The 18,983-nt window shown below is 40.8% G+C and overlaps 3 non-coding genes across 3 annotated transcripts; 1 reads left to right on the top strand and 2 right to left on the bottom strand.

The window, feature by feature from the left end:
- The first annotated feature begins 240 nt into the window (after positions 1 to 240).
- On the top strand, positions 241 to 332 carry trnar-ucu (transfer RNA arginine (anticodon UCU)). The gene is given in 2 exon segments: positions 241 to 277; positions 297 to 332. It is a non-coding gene; the product is annotated as a tRNA-Arg (tRNA).
- Positions 333 to 18,105: 17,773 nt separating this feature from the next.
- On the bottom strand, positions 18,106 to 18,197 carry trnar-ucu (transfer RNA arginine (anticodon UCU)). Its single transcript is given in 2 exon segments — positions 18,106 to 18,141; positions 18,161 to 18,197. It is a non-coding gene; the product is annotated as a tRNA-Arg (tRNA).
- Positions 18,198 to 18,482: 285 nt separating this feature from the next.
- Positions 18,483 to 18,574, bottom strand: trnar-ucu (transfer RNA arginine (anticodon UCU)). Its single transcript is given in 2 exon segments — positions 18,483 to 18,518; positions 18,538 to 18,574. It is a non-coding gene; the product is annotated as a tRNA-Arg (tRNA).
- Positions 18,575 to 18,983: the final 409 nt, after the last annotated feature.

The following is an 18,983-nucleotide window of genomic DNA, read 5'->3' as shown; positions in this document are numbered from 1 at the left end:
AATAACTCTGTCTAGAACCATAAAGTAGCAGATTCTGTTTGATCTGAACATTGACTGGGTCTCCATGACATCCCCCACAGGTTTCTGAAGATCCAATGTGAAGCTCAGTGTGGTGGCTCTGGCAGCCGCCATCTTGGCAGTTCTGCCTCTTTCATCTCACCCTTTTATTTCTAGAAATGGCAAAGAAGTGGCTCATCGGGCAGGATGAATGACACCTGGGTATTTAAACAAGCACCCTGTGGCTCTGTGGCGCAATGGATAGCGCATTGGACTTCTAGATATGTACAAGGGAAGTAATTCAAAGGTTGTGGGTTCGAGTCCCACCAGAGTCGATCTTTAAAAACCTAAATGTAAACTGCGGATAGAGACATTAAGTAAAAAGCTGATATTAAAACCATGTGAAATTTGACTTCAGGTGTTTTGGGGCGGCTGTGGCTCAGGAGGTAGAGCAGGTCGTCCACTAATCATCAGTGGTTCAATCCCCAGCTCCTCCAGTCTTCATGTCGAAGTGTCCTTGGGCAAGTTACTGAACCCCAAAAAGTGCTCCCTGTAAGCTTTGGATAAAAGCCTCACCTAAATGACTAAATGGTAATGTAATGTAATGTCTTAATATCATTTGAACAGTTGTATAAAAATTCATTCATTCATTCTTCAGTACAGTCGTCATGAACAGGGAAATTAGCTATAGAGACCAAAACAGTTTTTTGTACCAGGCTGTAAACATGTTTATTTCTGCTGTGAAGTTGGACATTAGACTGGACACTGGACGTTTGAGGAACTGCAGTTTTCGGTACTTACCTTTGGCTTCCCTTCACAGCCACGTAGGTTGCTGCTTTGTTATGACAGCTATGGCGTTCATTATGTGACGTACAGTGGCCCCGAAAACACTTTCCCCCTAAAGTCTACATTGTGAAAGAAGCAGCTGTAAAACGGTGGATAGATTTTTTTGTGTCATCACCCCCATGAAATGACTTCTTACACAGCCATATTTTTATCCATTCTGTCAATATCAATTCTTCATTTTATCCCCATTTAATTTAACAGAGAGCTTAAAAGGAAGTTTGCGGCTTGCCCAGCAGAAGTCTCTAGTGCAGTAAGTGTTACCAATGATACAAATTAAGTTTCAGTTGTATTTATTTCAGCAGAGGAACCTTAATCAGTATCCTTGGTAACACCTGTGTCGACTCTACTATTTCATGTCAAAATGGCTTAAGCATATGCAGAAGATTCGTTAAATTTTATGCCCAGAAATCAAACTTTTTTTCATGTGCCACTGAGCTGCTTCCAAAAGAATTACCAATCCTGTATTCAGTTCTCTTTATACATCCACGGAAAATGGATCTGTATAGAAGGCTCATTCCAAGGTCTTATTTCAGGCGATTATACGCTAATGAAAACAGTTATGAATATACTGCCAATAGATCCTCCTAGACATTACACACAGGACCTTTAACTTGAAACAGAATTGTGCAGACTGATGCTTATATTAATCCATTGCTCAGCAGGAGAAAGACCATTTCAATCCATCATACCCAGCTAAAGTTACAGGGACTTCCAGTGTCGCTGAAATCTCACCTGACAGCATGACAGATTACTATAACTTTAAATAAGAAAGTGCTTTCCGCACAGTGTGTACCACAGAGCAAGAGGTGCTGGGAACTGCAAGATGAAGTTTGTAGTAATGACTGCACACTCAATAAAAAAAGTTCATGACAGTTCAGGCCCACGAGCCGGATGAAGCAGTGAGTGAAACCCGTTGCTCTTGTCAGTGTTGATGAAAGATCCTGGATTATATACTTCTCTGGAGTGTGCATGCAATACCACAAACGGGTGTGTTTTTTTCTCTCTCTGAGATTCCCAAAACACTTTATTAAGATGAGTAAAGCAGCACCCAGAGAGCGTGTACACCACCCCAGACTCAATGAGAGTGTTTCTAAAAGTAAATGCATCTTACAAGTGGCTCTCAGCCAGAAACAAGCCACCCCTCTTAAGTGGACACGATGTTTTCCCTTGACCTAATATCACTTCCATCGACCAACTTGCCTATTCGTCTGAATGCACCAGTAATGTGTGTGTGTGTGTGTGTGTGTGTGTGTGTGTGTGTGTGTGTGTGTGTGTGTGTGTGTGTGTGAGCAAGCAGGATAGAGAGAGAGAGAGAGAGAGAGAGAGAGAGAGAGAGAGAGAGAGGATACAGCACTTAAAACAGCAAATATTCAGAGCAGCTACAAGAGGCTCATTAAATTTTGATGCTATCCACTCTCTGCTGCTCTTATCCAAGGTAATGGAGGCTAATTAGTGCTCACACATACACAGTGTAGTTAATGGGGAGTAACAGAATCTGTCCTCTTGATTCAGATGACTCTCAGCACTTCCTGCACCGGAGGAAAGAAATTATAGTGCTGAATGCCTGAACTGTGTCCACCAAGGAAGTTCTGTGCTCAGACACATGAAACCAGGATGTGTGGATGTTTTCTGCAAGTAAACATATAAATATCCCTTAATGCACCACAGGAGATTTACCTGAATGTTACTTATATTTAAATGTTTTTCAGCTAACTCCAACTTGTTTAAAGCAACATTATCTAACTTTTCTACCTAAAAACAGATCGTCACATCATTTGATGTTAAGAATTTAATGGTCTCAAACCGCGAAGATTCACTTGTCACAGCAGCTTGTACACTCTATGAAAAACTTGTTCTTGATATGTGCTATGGAACATTTTGAAGAATCTTTTTTATTCATAACAACCCCATAACCCAATCAGAGAAACTGATTGCAAAAAAGAGTTACTTTTGCAGCACTTTTGGTGCTTATGTTTTAATACTCTATACTATTTTTCACCTTTAAAGATTCTTTGGAAAATTGATTACTGGTTCTTTAAGTCCACTTTGCAGCAATGTGACCTGTTTTTTAAAAGAAACAACAAAGGAACGGTTTGATCACCTTTTTTCATGAACTTGAAGTACATATGTCTTGAACTAATGGCTGCTACATAACTAACCTACTAAATAAAGCATGGTTGTGTATAGAAATTAATGTTGTAGTGCAGATTCCAAAAGAAACAATGTAACTACTTTCTAAGATGAGTAAAGTATAAACAACTTTACTGAATTACTTAAATTTATCCAATACTGCATTTAAAATTAAATACTTAAAATTATTATATATTGTACTTAAAATGAACTCAGGGACAAATACTATTTACATTCTGGGAAGAAGTTGATAATAGATTGTTTTTTGAAGAACCAATAGGTCAAAGGTTCATGCAGAACCGAAAAGGGTTCCCCTATTGCATAACCATAAAGAACCACTACACAGACCTTTATTTTTTAGGGTGTATACACAAGGTTGATAAGAAACTACTCATAAATAAGAAATATATAGAAAAAGTCATGAAATCATGCTGGTGTTAAAGAGTCTGACAGCTGTTGGAATGAAGGACCTGTGGTGGTGCTCCTTTTTATATGGTGGGAGTAGCAGTCTGTCGATTGCATAGAATATTGCAGATGCCACCACAGTGTCATAGAAAGAACAGAGTCCTGCACACTCCAAATGACTTCAGTCTCCTCAGCAAGTGGAGACGACGCTGACGCTTTTTGTACAGGACGTCTGTGTTGTCTGACCAGTTCAGTTTGTTGTTGAGGTGAACACCTAAATATTTGTTTGCTCCTACTTTCTCGATATCCAATCCCTGGATGTGTGGGCTGAAGCGTCTTCCTCCAGAAGTCAGTCACCTTCACCATGCTTCTGTTGTTGTGAAGGTGGTTGAGATCACACCAGTCGACCCACCACGATGACAGCTGTCGGTGTTGTGTCTGTCTGATGTGTGCAGGGTGAAGAGAAAGGGAGGAAACGTTGTATCCTGTGGTCCCCTGTGCTGCAAATCACCACATCAGACACGCAGCCATGAAGTGTCACATACTGTGGTCTGTTGGTGAGGTAGTTGATAGTCCACGCAGCCAGGTGGTCATCAACTCCAGCCCCTTTTAGCTCCCCTTTAGCACTGATGGCTGCATTGTGTTGAATGCACATGATCCTCACGGTGCTTCCAAAGGTGTCCAGATGTGAGACGGATCTGTGCAGTACTGTAGGTTGCTTCATCGACTCCAATGCCTGGTTGGTAGGTGAATTGTAGGGGGTCCAGATTTTGGCTCACCAGAAGGTTGAGGTGGTTCCGAATGACTCTGTCCATGGTCTTCATCATGTTACACTGAAGAGTAATAGGGCGAATGGCACCTCTTTAATTCCCACTCATGCCTGTTTCACCCTATGTAACTCTGTGCTCTGTATTTAATGCTTTACAGACCACCAGTGAGGCAGTAGAGGCAGTATGACATGCATTAAATTTTAAGCTTTAAGGTGGAATTTGTGTCCAACATTTTTCCTGCTTGATCTTCTCAGTTGCTTCATCTCTTTTTTTCTCTGTCTGAGTGAGAAGATCTTGTCATGTGATGTGATAAAAGCGTCCAGACAGCAGCTTCACCATCTTTCATGTCTGCTCAGAGCAGCCAGACCTGAAACGTCCTGGTCAGCAGAACAGAACTCACTTTAGATCTTGTTTGACAACTTCTCACCACCGTCGAACATATCTTTTCTTTCTGTCATTGCTTTCGTCTTCCTGTCCTAGCCTCCTCTCATCTTTTACTCAGATTTTTTAGGTTTTTGCAACCTGAGTTTCAAACAGCTAAGCCTCTGTCTCTCCCATCCTGCTATTTCACTCTCATTACCAGAATTACTGTCATTTTCTGTTCCAGCTTGCCACAACATAATGATCGCATGTAGAGAGACAAAGCAGCAGCAGAGCTCAGCTCTGTTTCCACTCATGGAAACATGCATATATAAAAGTCTTATTTACTATTGTGCTGTTTGTGTTCTGTTTCCATCTTGTTTATGATCTCTGCTTGCAAGCATGGACATGGGAAATTGGGTAATTGTACTTGTAATTACTTTTTACATTGTTTATGGACCCTTCACTTTTACCAAAAACATATTGTGAGGTTGCTTTATGTGACAAATATCTGGGCGTGACATAGCTGTTTTGACTGATTTTTGAAGAATGTTATATTAGAGTTCATTATTTGTTACAATTGGTTTCAAAATAATAGCAGTGTGTTTAAAAAAGTGAGCCCCAAATCCTTAAAATTGCTTTTATTTCCATACACAGAAATGCATTGAACATGAAGGAAAATGTATCAAATTTGTTATTACTTTACCGAAAGTGAAGAAAAAGGAATATTAAAAAATAGCAGTGTGGAGCTCAATTAGTGAGGCCATTTTATTCTGTGAAAAAATAGATGCAGAAAATGATAGGCTGCTCAGCTGATCTCAAATGCTTTAAAATGGCAAACAAAACCAAGACATGGAAGAAAACGGGAAACTACCATTCGAATGCATTGAAGAATAGCCAAAATGGCAAAGACTCAGCCAATGATCAGGTCTAAAGTAACCTGTGAGTACTGTAACAATTGGACATTCTTTCAGCAAAAACGACATGTGCTGAAGAGGTTACGATTAGCCAAAGAACACATTGACTGGTCTAAAGAGAAATGGCACAACATTTTGTGGACTGATGAAAGCAAGATTGTTCTTTTTGGGTCTAGGGGCCCCAGACAGTTTGTCAGATGACCCCCAAACACTGAATTCAAGCCACAGTACACTGTGACGACAGTGAAGCATGGTGGCACAAGCATGATATGAAGATGTTTCTCACACTATGGTGTCAGGACTATTTATCCCATACCAGGCATCATGGATCAGTTTGAATTCATCAGAATGTCAGAAGAGGTCATGTTGACTTATGCTAAAGAGGATATGCCCTTGAAATGGGAGTTTCAACAAGACAAAAACCCCAAACACACCTGTAAACGAGCAGCATCTTGGTTCCGGACCAACAAGATTAACGTTATGGAGTGACCAGTCCAATCCCAAAATAGAAAACTTCAAAAATGCTGCTTCTGAGGCAAAACCAAGAAATGCAGAGGAATTGGGAAATGTAGTCCAATTGTCCTGGGTTGGAATACCTGTTTACAGGTGCCAGAAGTTGGTCGACTCCATGCAACACAGACGTCTCAGCAAGAGTGATTATACAACTAAATATTAGTTCAGTGATTCACAGGAAAGCTAAGTCTTCAAGCATTTTTCAGTTTACACAGTAAATGTTTGAGTTTGTAAAAAATGTAGACAATGCTATGATTTTTAACAGCACCTTGTTTTTCTGTCAGTTTCACTTGTGTTTCATCATCCTGTCTTCACTTGTGAATTTAGTGTAAGCAGTAACCTCTGTGGTTGTGAGCCAACTGTTCTTTAAAGGGCCACCTGAGGCTGGCTACAGAACAAGTCAATCTCCATAAATCCCCATGTAAATTTCTGAGGGGGGATTTTTATAGAACTCTTCTGTTCAAATTAAAATCATCAATCATCAATATCAACAGCATGGCCATTTTAAATGACATGTGGCTTTATGCTGTCAATGGTATTTAGTCCTTGTGTTCCTTGTTTGCAAGTCCTGTATTCAGAGTTATGTACTTCAGTTCTGTGTTCAAGTCTCCCAGTCTAATATTCTGTCTCCTATTGATATTTATTATTTAGTCAGTTATTTAGAAAATGCGTTATCCACAATGTAGAAAACAAATTAATAATATGGAACACAATCTCGCTCAAGATGGACCTCTCAAGGGTTTGGACGTGTGATGTTTTGGTGTCTGAGTACAGAACTTCCTTGGTAGACACAGTTCAGGCATTCAGCACTATAACTCTCCACACAGGAAGAATCCTCTTTTCCATTCTACATAAATCATCCCTCCTTATCCTTCTTCATTCCTGGATTTCTTTTTGTCTAACTTCTCTAAATTTGACTTGATCACATTTCACGACTGAGCAGGTTCGATGGGTTTAGCTCTGTCTGCATTCTCTTCACTAATCCAGGATTTCTAAAGCCAGCAGGGAGAAGCCCTCCTCCTCACTCTCCGATCTGTTTAATTCAGTGAATTCTACATGAATTTAACAAACTAATCACCATGGCAACGGTAGACAGCAGCTGTGTTCTGTCATGGTGCGTTTGTTTTCCTCTGATTGGACTTACAAAGGTACATGGAAATGTTTGGGCTGAACTTCATTTCTGAAGTGTTTTCATACTGAAATGCTTTACAATGTGCCCCACACACACACACACACACACACACACACACACACTGTGATGGCCATGTAGCTGTCATGCAAGGCTGGCCTAGCCTTCGGGAGCAATTTGGGTCTTGCTCAAGGACACTTCAACATGGAAAAGAGGAGCCAGGGACTGAATTGGGTTAATGGACAACCTACTCTACCTCCTGAACAACAGGCGACCCACATTTTCATTGGTGGACAGTAGTTTTGGTGTTGTGACCAAAAAACCTCTTAATTAGTTGGTTACTTATAGTGCTACCATCTGGAGATTCATCCTATATATGAGTGAGGTAAAATAAATCTCTAATATCTACGTGACCTGATAAAATAAAATACATATATAGATATAAAGAAAGTATAAATAACATAGGCATAAATGGTAATAACTACTATGCCTTGATATGTATGATTTTATGAAATAAAGAAAGACAAAGACAAAAACACCCAGCTGGTGCAGTGGACTAACAGTCTGCTACCAGCAGTTAGTTTCAGGTGCACAGTCTGTATTGAGAGTTTAATATTAGTTTAACTGACATCATATTATATTTTTTTATTTAACATAGGCCCACACAGGATAATACCAATTGACAACCTCTGTGGCTGGACACTGAAGCCTATGCTTAAGTGCCAAAAATTGCAGTTCCTCAAACAGCAACTCGAGGCTGGCTACAGAACGAGTCAGTCTCCATAGGTCCCCATGTTAAAATGTCCAACTTCACAGCAGAAATAAACATGTTTACAGCCTGGTTTTGGTCTTTATAGCTAATTTTCCCGTTCATGACAATACAGTCGTTCATTTTTCGCGGACTCACTGTTTCGCAGATTTTTTTAGTGTAATTTTGCATGCTTTTTTTTTACAGCGTACTGTACAGTATGAACGCGCATTGTGTTCTGCATCCTAAATTGGCTAAGGGAGAACCGCACATGTGTTCTGCGTCCTGATTAACTATGGGAGTACTGCACAAAATGCGTGTAAAAAGGTGTATAAAAGTGTGTGGTTAGGAGTTTTACGGCCTTAAAACATGTATAATAATTGTAAAACTTACTTCGCATATTTCGTTTATTGCAGGTTATTTTTAGAACGCATCCTCTGCGATAAACGAGGGACCACTGTAATACATTTTATTTATAAGGGCTTGAATACTGAAAGGATGAGGAGGAGGATTTTGAACTGAATGCGCTGTGGAACCAGGAGCCAGTGGAGGTTCTGGAGGACAGGGGTGGTGTGGTCACGAGTCCGGGTGTGGGTGAGCAGACATGCAGCAGAGTTTTGGATGTACTGGACTTTATTTAAAGTTTTGGATGGTGTGCCGTAGACGTGATTCTGGAGGTGATGAAGGCGTGGATGAGGGTTTCTGCAGCAGAGAAGGAGAGTGATGGGCGGAGTCGGAAAATGTTCTTGAGGTGAAAGAAGGCAGTTCTGGTTATTTAGTTTTTTGTGATTTTCAAAGGAGAGGTTATTGTCAAAGATGACTCCGAGGTTGTGACTGTGAGGTGATGGAGATGGAGTTGTCGATGGTGAGGAAGAAACTGTGGGTGGTTTTGGTGAGGGATTTGGGTTTGATGATGACCAAGTCTGATTTATCACAGTTGAGACAACTGTACTGAGGGTGAATTTTTTTAGAACTCACCTGTTCAAATTATATTAAGGCTTAAAATTATAATTATAATGTATGCAGAATTAACAGCATGGCCATGATTGGCAGGTGGATGCTGTTACAGATGGCTTGTTACACATAAGGTCCGCTGATGATCCACATCTTTACTGATTTTTATATTAGCTGGGAGGCAGAAGAGGCAGATGCAGCCAGAGCCCCCATTCAGATCCATTTATTACAGCAGAGCCTTAATCAATATCATTGGTAACACCTGCGTTCACCCCACTATTTCATGTCAAAATGGCTGCTGTGAAAAAGGTCTGTTGTTACCAGAGAACACATCGACTGGCATTATCACATACCAGGGATTATGAATCAGTTTGAATTAATCAAGATATCAGAAGAGGTCATGTTGACTTATGGCAAAGAGGATATGCCCTTGAAATGGGTGTTTCAACTAGGCAACCCAAACATACCAATCGTCCTGGGCTGGAATACGTGTTCACAGGTGCCAGAAGTTGGTCGACTCCATGCAACACAGACATAAAGCAGTTCTCAGAAATAGTGGTTATACAACTAAATATTAGTTCAGTAATTCACAGGAAAGCTAAGTCTAAAAATACAAACTATTTTTTACCAATAAAAACATTGTGTACCCCAACAATCATAGTGACCTAGTGTAATGTTTGCCAAATTTACAAGGAGCCCCAAATAATTCAAATTTCTCCAAACTTCAGAACTCACAAAATTGCAAAAATGTTTTAAGGGAGTTTGGGGACTTCATGGCAACAAAGTAGTAGCCTATACTGTCATTAAATTGAATGTAATTGTTGTTCAACAACAACAAACATCGGCAGGTAAGATTTACTTTGGACATGAAGTACAGCAATGCTGCAACAAACTTTCTTACAAAGAAAAAAAACAAAAACAATTTCATGTGTTGAATTTAATGTCAAACTTGGTGCAGATGATTCAGAATTTACCATAGCTGTTTCACAAAGTTTCTCTTCACTCAGCAACTCTTTAATTGCATGATTAAAGAGGTAGTCTACAATTATTGCTGTGGTGATGGGGAGATCAGTTTCATCAGACAGTGTGTTCACAAACATCTGCTGCTTATCTTGGCAGGTAAGAGAGCGTTATATAATTTGCATCACAGTTAACCAAATGGAAATCAGAGAGCATGTTTCATGTGTACTTGCATGTGGTTTGAGTGATCTGATCAGTCAAGACGCATGTTAATACCAGCTGTAAACCAGTACTGTGCCGGTCTATACTGTATGTAGTGGTGTGACTGTTGGTCTCCAGCTGCAGTGTTTGAGCTCTCCTGTACACAGCTTGTCCATTACCCTGTGACCTTCATGTTAATTGATTTATCATGTTCATATTTATATTTATATATTTATTTTAAAAAGGGGTGTCGTTTAGCTCACTTGGTAGAGGATTCCCCATCTCTCTCTCCCCACATTCCGAAAATAAAGCTTGAAATTCCCCATCTCTCTCTCCCCACATTCCGAAAATAAAGCTTGAAAAGGCGAAAAATACATCTTAAAAAAAACATGGCAGCCCTGCATGGAAACTGAATGAATCCTCTTTCATGCTTTTTACATGGGACATTTGAGAAGTTCAAAAATATCCCTCGGTGTGTTTTTGTTCGGATCAGTTGAACCCCTCGTCTTCTCACTCATCCTCCCTTCATCCCTCCATCTGCGTCCTCTTTCTCCTCGTACATGTGTCCTCAGCGCTGTCATGGTTTATCAGTGGTTTAAAAGATAAGTTATGATCTTACATGTAAATTATTTTCCCTCTTCCATCATTAGTTGTTGTTTTGAGCCTTCACCAGAGATGTTTCTAGAGTGAAGTGAAGGTCAATAGTGTTGTGGATAGAAGATGAATCTAATTTGATAGTTTAGAAGTGAGTAAATGTGGGACTGACTTTCAGTGGTTGGTGAGAGCTTGGTGAAATAAAAGGCTGAAAGACAGACGCCGAGCTGGGCTGACTGCTGTTGGACTAGTCAGTAATATTAGCTGCTGCTATGTCTTGTGTTGTTGAGACAAAAGGCGGCGAAGGCGTGGATGTCACGAGCAGGATTAAACACAAATAACTAATGTACAATAAAGCATCCAGCAATAACATGAAAACAAGTGAACTGTTTTTAGTCTTTCAATAAAGACATTTTGCCAGCAATAATGTCATGTTGACAGAGTTCAGAGGTTTTACCGTATAATATGTCTGAAGTAGCATTGGGGACACATGCACGTGACAGACAGGAGGACTTATTTTTACTTCGTTGTCACCTCCCAATCATTTTTCTTGTTTGTCCTCTTCACTCCTCCACACTCGACATCTCCTCCTCTCTCTCTCTCTATTCCTGTCCTTTCTGGATGGTCCTCCCCTCTCCTCTCTTCCTCCTCCCCCTCTCGTCTGTCTCTCCCTCTCTCTTCCCTCAGCAGCCTGTAACGCGATTCAAGGTGACGAGTTCACATCGTCTTCTAGGGAGCCCTTCTCTCCTGACCTACTTTTACTGGCTGCCGTACTGCAGCACACTTAGAAACACACACACACACACACACACACACACACACACACACACTCAAATATACAAAATAATTGTATTCACATCAATAAAAAATTACAGACTTGTACACGTACAAGCATCACCATGCTGTGAAACATGTAAATTTATCCACATAATGACAGAGCACAGACTTTTTCTTCCTCACACACACACACATACAGAAACTTTCATCCACACTGATGCAATAAGAAACAGGCATGGAGCTCTAATTAAAACTAATTTCATGATCTGGTTGCTTCATCTTGGTTGTTGTGCACACATTTTGAATGGCAGCTTGCAGTGAATGTTCTTTGCATGCCCGTTAACACCACATGAGTTATATACTTTACATGAAATGATGTACACTGATCAAGCTTATGCAGATATGAACTCTCATTGATGAGAATTTATTGTTTTGTACCTTTTATCATTTTTAAAAGAAACATTAAAACAGGTGCTTTGCAATGAAGTCTTCAAAACAGGGGGCCTTCAAAGCACTCCTACAGTCCAATAACGTGACAGACTGTATGACCAAATTCAATGCAAATAACAGACAGACTGACAGAGAGTACTTTATTGATTCCCAAAGGGAGTATTACAAACACAAAACAGGCATACGATATTTACAAAAAGACATGAGGTAGAAGTTTAAAGCAACTAAGTGACACTAGGGGAAGGAAGAACATCTAGTTCTATCCACATAAAAAATCGCATCAATAGAAAGTTAATTAATAATAACACAATTTAATAACACAAAGGAAAAGAAGAAAATTCAAAATCCCAACCAACACAGCACCAGGATACATTATAACAAATATACATTTCAAAATAAAAAAATGTTCTGGCACTAAAACGCCGATGGCTGAAGTCTGTCTGTTTGTTTATCCAGATGACCTTAGGGAAATGGCAGAAAATGTCACAGATAAATTATTAGATAATAATAATAAAGAGAAACCCTTCTGAGATGGACAGCAAGTGACACATTACAGCCAGAAAACATACATACACATCAGGGGAAGTCATATTTTGATGATCATACAACCTAAATTACTGGACTGCAAGATATAGAACTCTATAACAAGTCTGCTGAACAAAAAAAGCTGCAGGATAGAAAAAAACAGATATTAAGTCCAACATATTCCCTGAAAATAAAACCCAGCTTGCTTGTGTGTGAAACCAAATAACTGCAGATCAGATTTGTTAATCTGAGCCAGACATAGCTGAGGGCTGAATGTATGCTTTTATCCAGCGCCCTCAGCACGTCTCTGTGCTCCAGTGGGGGACATTGCTCCACACATCGGGGCTCGGTGCCTGAGGGACGGCCGAGGCAGAAAGAGTGTTTTCCGGTTGGCAACAGCAGCAGAGACACAGCCATGCCAGTCTGCAGCAGCAGCCAGCCAGCCAGGCAGGCAGGCCGAACCAGGCTAAACCCTGCTGGCAGCGGGACGCTGTAGAGAGACGCACTGACCTGGAATCTGGGATGTTAGACTAACACTGCTAAATGATTCATTGGCAACAATGTCGATTAGGGCGACACCTTCATCTTTATTTGATATCAAGGCCAAGGAGAGTGGTGGGGGGGGGAAGAAGAATTGGTGGAGGAAGAAGAAAAATGAGCCAGCTGGAGTCTAAATCCCTGAAAACATCGGGGGATATGTGAGCGTGGAACGTGAATAAGAAGGTTTGCTTGAGCAAGGCACGTGATCCAAAGTGCTCCAGCTCACGTAGACCACATTATAGGACTGTGGTCATACAGAGAAGCTACAGTGAAAGGTTGTGGTTTTATTATAAAGTATAGTGTTGCTGGAAGACAGCGCTCAGATCACTTTACATGTTATCAGTTAAACAAGACTAAAAGTACCTGTTAGGACCATCAACACATCCCACAATTCAAAGGTATGAAACAACGACAAACAATGATATTTCGATTCTGACCACACGCTCAGAGATGAATGAACACAGGATGAATTATTAAAGCAATGCTAACAATTATTTTAGCAGAAAGGAAGGACGGTATTTGATGAGCCGGTACCAAACATTTTGATAAATTAGTTATAAGAATACAAGGGTCAATTGACTCAATGAATGGGCTTACTGTTTTGACATTAAATCCTAATACGTTTCATAGAAATTTGCTTTCAGTTCAGTTCATGGTTATTCAAGTGGACGCTCGGATTCAATCAGTAGGATGAGCACAAATCTGTCACTCATCATAAAACATGTTTAGTTTGCGTGGATGTGGATGTGAATATATTTCCACAAGCTGTATGTAGATTAAGATGTTAATGGGACAGTTTATGCTTGTTTTAAGTGCCCGACAGAGGTTGGACCAACCAGTGTATGTGTACACTTCATTCTTTTGGCATAGACCTGCAGAGATGTCTGTCTATGTATTTTCAGCCAGTCCTCATTCCCAATCCTTTAAATACTGTAGTTTGGTCAGTGGCTTAAAACTGCGATGCCGTAATATAAAATACCTGGTTCATTGGCAGACCTGAGGTGGGTCGAATGACACCTGGGTGCTCTAATAATCCATCTGTAATGGTATTCACATAAATAGCCATGCTGTTATTTATGCATAACTTTAAGCCTTAATATCATTTGAACAGGTGAGTTGTATAAAAATTCACCCTCAGTACAGTTGTCATGACTGGGGAAATTAGCTATAGAGACCCAAACTGTTTTTTGTACCAGGCTGCTGTGAAGTTGGACATTTCAACATGGGAGGGAGACTGATCTGCAGCCAGCCTCTAGTGGTTGTTTGAGGAACTGCTTCATTTCCCAGTACTGGAGGTTGCCACTTGGTTGGGCATGAGAATGTGTTTTAAATGTTACCAATAATTTTAGCTTTATGCCTCGTCTGGGCAAACACAAGAAAATGATTGATGAAAAAGCAAAAAAGGCAAAGAGAAATTCTGAAAATGAATCATGTTATTCTAGATTTGGCTCGACATGACAACCCTTGTGGTTTTTAATAAAAAAAATTTTTTTTTAATGTAATCTGTAGCCTTTGCACTCCTGCTCCTTCAGAATGAGTAGAGGTGGTGAATGTGGCACAGAGGCAGCTCTGGTCTGGGTCTCAGCTGCTGTAAACAAGCCCAGCCAGCCACGGAAAATCTGGCAACCAGCAACACCAGCTGGCAACAACTGCATCCAAACACACACGAGCAATTCCTAACGAAACAGCGCGCATGTTCGTGCTCAGTTTTTTATTGTGTGTCTACCATGTACCCAGCATGCTGTAGGCCATGTGTGACTGGATGCCAGAGCTTTGTACGAACATCGAATGTGTGTGTGTGTGTGTGTGTGTGTGTGTGTGTGTGTGTGTGTGCAGCACTGAAAGGCAACCAGACAGACAGACAGGGGGAGGGGGTGGTGGGAAGGGGGCGGTGGTGGTGGGGTGAGGGAAGGGTCAGATGAGGAGACATAAGAGGAAACTGTCTCTTTTTCTCTCGATCAGTCTCCAGGGAGATTTCAGCACTTCACTGTCTGATATCCCTCCTCGTCATTCTGTCTCGAAGGCCACGTCCACTCTAATGTGAATCTGAAAATTCTCTCTCTTTCTCTCCATTTTGGCCTTTCATCCACACTAATGGAGCTAAAAGTGCTCTTCAGCGTGAAGGCCTTTGTCAGCCTCACGACATGGAAAACTGAGATTTTCTCAAACTCTCATGTTTGACCGTCAACATTCACAGAAATGACTGAAATCTTCTGTGTGGCAGCAACATTAAAATGTTGTCTCCGAGTCTTTGTGAAGGCTCTTTTTTCCATATCAATGAATACACAGCCAAATAGGATGGCGACCTGAGCGTCTGAATGCAAGAATACATTCATCATAACATTCATGGGAGCTTTTACAGAGCAACAAATAGCAAAATGAAAATAATTCAGTTCATTTAAATATTTAGTCTTGATATTTATAAAGCATAAAAAAAATCATCTTCATCTTCCTTTACTCTTACATAAAAGAAGATTCTGAGGCAGCAAGGTGGTTAACACTGTTGCCTTACAGCAATATTCCTGGTACCCCAGCTGTGGTTTTCTGTGTGGAGTAAACAGTTGCAGATTATCTTTGGAATGTAATTCAGGCTCATCTCAAAGGTCTGAACATAGAGAGAAAGTGGACGTGATCTACGGTATATGGTAAATTGACTGTACTTATTGTTATGGAATTTTCTATCCTTAGGTTACACGAGGTCACGTGTGGGCCTTGAGGTCCTCGGCAGTATTAGTTGTTTGGCTTTGGTTGGGAACAGTAGGTGCCAGTCTATCTCAACACTGTGGTGGCCAGGGTCAAAGAGACCTATTGCTGCCTCATAGACTTATTAGATAGCTTGACATTGCTGTTCCAATCTGCGTAAACAGACATCTGTGTCTCCAGACTAGAATATGCTGACAATAACACCTCCATGGGTGAGGACATTCTCTTTGACTAATTCTGGGCCTATAATATTTGTGGTGTTATCTTTGGGTTTAAAGTCTATCCACCAGGATGAGTTCGGCAGAATGTGAGACCGACTCAGGCACTTCTGATGACCTTTGAGAGTGTCTCTAATTCTCCTTGGCCAAGCGTCAATAAATAATACAGCATAAGACACCAGAGGCTCCTGAACATTTTCTTCCTTCCTGACCTCATCATTGACCTTTGACTTCAGCAACTTCTCCACAACACATATCTTCTTTCTAGTCTTGCGACCACTCAAACTGGTTTTACACTACATATCTCATTCACCCATTCACACACTGATGGCATAAGCTGCCAAGCAAGGTGCCAAATGCTCATCAGTTTTAGGAGCTATCCATTCATACACATTCACACACCAATGGCACAGCCTTCAGGAGCAATTTCGACATGCAGACTGGAGGAGCCGGGGATCGAACCACTGATCATCTAATTAATGTACGACCAACTCTACCTATGAGCCACAGCTACAAATTGAACTGTAGTATTAATGTACGTTTTTTGTCATGATGTCTTTACCAACAGTCTACTAGTAAACCTCACATATTATTATAACTTTTTTCAGGTATTCTTCATTATATTTTAAAGTTTATCATTTCCCAGTAAACAATAAAAAGTTGTTGACAACTCATGATGATGGATCAGATGTTATACACAATATAATTGCTGCTTTTTGCCCTGATGTCTCCGGCTGTTCAGCTTCAACTCTCTGTGATTTACAGTTTCCTGATGGACAGATAGCTTTAGCCTAACTACTTGCTACTAACCGCACATTATTTGTACAACCAATTTTACAAATGTACAAGATGTAAACGTGGGATTCTGGGACCTTTCATCCTACATGATGTGGATTTAATGAGTACAGGTATAACAGGAACACCCTACTACACCTACACAGACTGTACTCTAAGCTGGACCGAGACTGGAATCACATGAATATGGTTATTCTCTGTTTACACACACACACAGACATACAGTGTGGTGAGAACACCCTGAACTTGAACATGTGACAGAGCTAATTACAGGAGATTTGATTTGAAGCGGTGGAGCCACAGATTGGACAAACAAGCAGGCCTGCTTGGCTCATATCTGCTGATAATACAGCAGCATCCACTGAGCCGCTCATAATACCTCAGCACACACACACACACACACATTTGAGTACATGTACACACACTGGCAGATTGACAAAGGCTAAATGTGAAAACACCTAAACAAGGCAAAGCCAGAGGAAGTTGTAGGGGAAATGAGAAATAGCAGGATCAGATCAAGCAGCGTGGAAAGAAAACCTGGTTGTCGACTTTTATATGAAAAAAAAAATTGGCTCCATTTCTTTTTTAATAGGATGTAAAATTATGAGAGTGAAAACACCAGAAAGTGATATGAGTGTTCTTTAGAGCACTACAAAATCAAACTGTTGTTTGCAGGTGGTCTGTGCGCAGTTGATCTGATCTGAACAGCCAAGGCAGCAGCCGGCATCACATACGGTAAATCTTCACACTGAAATTGCAGTGCACCACTGCATTGCCAGAGATGGACCCCCCCTAATGTGCCTCCTCTCACTGCACACAAGTGACTGAAATACCAGACCTCACTTCACCGTCGCTTTGCTGCACTCTGTGGCGCCCACAAAAAATATGTGAGTTTGTTTGGCTGCTCTGTAAAGACAGCAGCTGCTCTTCTGTTGTATTCCTGTCGCCATGCGGGGAAAGCCCTTTGCCGCCAAATTCGCTCTGGTTCTTGAAACGGTTCCATTCAAGATTCTTGAAAACTTGGTGCTATCTAGCGAATCAGCTCAGAAAACCAACAACAACCTACAACAGCCTGTCGAATATGCCCACCTACTTCAGTCTGCACTTCAGATCCAAGCAGAAGCCAATGTGAAAGTGCCAAAAACTGCAGTTCCTTGATTGGTCACATGAGGCTGCTTCCAGAAGTGAGTCAGTCTCCATAAGTCCCCATGTTCAAATGTCCAACTTCACAGCAGAAATAAACATGTTTACAGCCTATTACAAAAACAGTTTTGGTCTCTCACTGTAGGGTGAATTTTTATACAACTCACCTGTTCAAATGATATTAAGACATTACATTACAATTTGGTCATGTAGGTGAGGCTTTTATCCAAAGCTTACAGGGAGCAGTTTTTGGGGTTCAGTAACTTGCCCAAGGACAGTTCAACATGAACCACTGATCATAAGTGGACGACCTGCTCTACCTCCTGAGCCACAGCTGCCCCAAAACATCTGAAGTCAAATTTCACATGGTTTTAATATCAGCTTTTACTTAATGTCTCTATCCGCAGTTTACATTTAGGTTTTTAAAGATCGACTCTGGTGGGACTCAAACCCACAACCTTTGAATTACTTCCCTTGCACCTATCTAGAAGTCCAATGCGCTATCCATTGCGCCACAGAGCCACAGGCTGCTTAAAATCAAATGATATTAAGACATTACATTACATTACCATTTAGTTAAAGCTTTTATCCAAAGCTTACAGGGAGCAGTTTTTGGGGTTCAGTAACTTGCCTAAGGACACTTCGACATGAAGACTGCAGGAGCTGGGGATTGAACCACTGATCATTAGTGGAAGACCTGCTCTACCTCCTGAGCCACAGCTGCCCCAACAACAAATTTCACATGGTTTTAATATCAGCTTTTACTTACTGTCTCTATCCGCAGTTTACATTTAGTTTTTTAAAGATCGACTCTGGTGGGACTCGAACCCACAACCTTTGAATTACTTCCCTTGTACATATCTAGAAGTCCAATGCGCTATCCATTGCGCCACAGAGCCACAGGATGCTTGCTTAAACACCCAGGTGTGATTCATCCTACCCGATGAGCCACGTCTTTGCCCAATTTTAGAAATAAAAGAGTGAGATGAAAGAGGCAGAACTGCCAAGATGGCGGCTGCCAGAGCCACCACACTGAGCTTCACATTGGATCTTCAGAAACCTGTGGGGGATGTCATGGAGACCCAGTCAATGTTCAGATCAAACAATTTATGGTTCTAGACATAGTTATTAGGATAGTTTTGGTCAAAATGCTGAGAAGAAAAATTAGGTGTGCAAACATGGAGCTAACAGCACTTGCTGTTACCATGGTTGCCAATACAACCAGTATTTAACTCTGTGAGGATATAACTTATGTTTGTTAAACACACAATGATTATCGGCCTTTTATCCGATGATTTTTTACCTTGA

Source organism: Larimichthys crocea, chromosome I (genome assembly GCF_000972845.2).
Source record: "Larimichthys crocea isolate SSNF chromosome I, L_crocea_2.0, whole genome shotgun sequence".
Taxonomy (NCBI): domain Eukaryota; kingdom Metazoa; phylum Chordata; class Actinopteri; family Sciaenidae; genus Larimichthys; species Larimichthys crocea.
The sequence above is the reverse complement of the archived record's forward strand: the minus strand, read 5'-3'. Positions and strand labels throughout refer to the sequence as shown.